Here is a 245-nt window from a genome sequence, read left to right on the forward strand (position 1 = left end):
TTAATAAATAAAGCAATGAAAGTGGATTAATAATGATGACGCATGTGACTTGCAAAAAAATTCAGTAATTGGGAATGATTGTTGCTGCCATGCATATGTAGTTAATGTTATGAAACTATAAGATGGATTTGAATGAAAATTGCTTAGGAAAGATAAAATAGGCACTTAATACTATAATTAAGTAGCCAGTATACGTAATGTAAAGGATTACGTGAGTAAGAGATATAATCCCATTAGTAAAAGTA

Source organism: Theobroma umbraticum, unplaced genomic scaffold (assembly GCF_002168275.2).
Source record: "Theobroma umbraticum cultivar Fairchild unplaced genomic scaffold, ASM216827v3 scaffold_56.0, whole genome shotgun sequence".
NCBI lineage: Eukaryota > Viridiplantae > Streptophyta > Magnoliopsida > Malvales > Malvaceae > Theobroma > Theobroma umbraticum.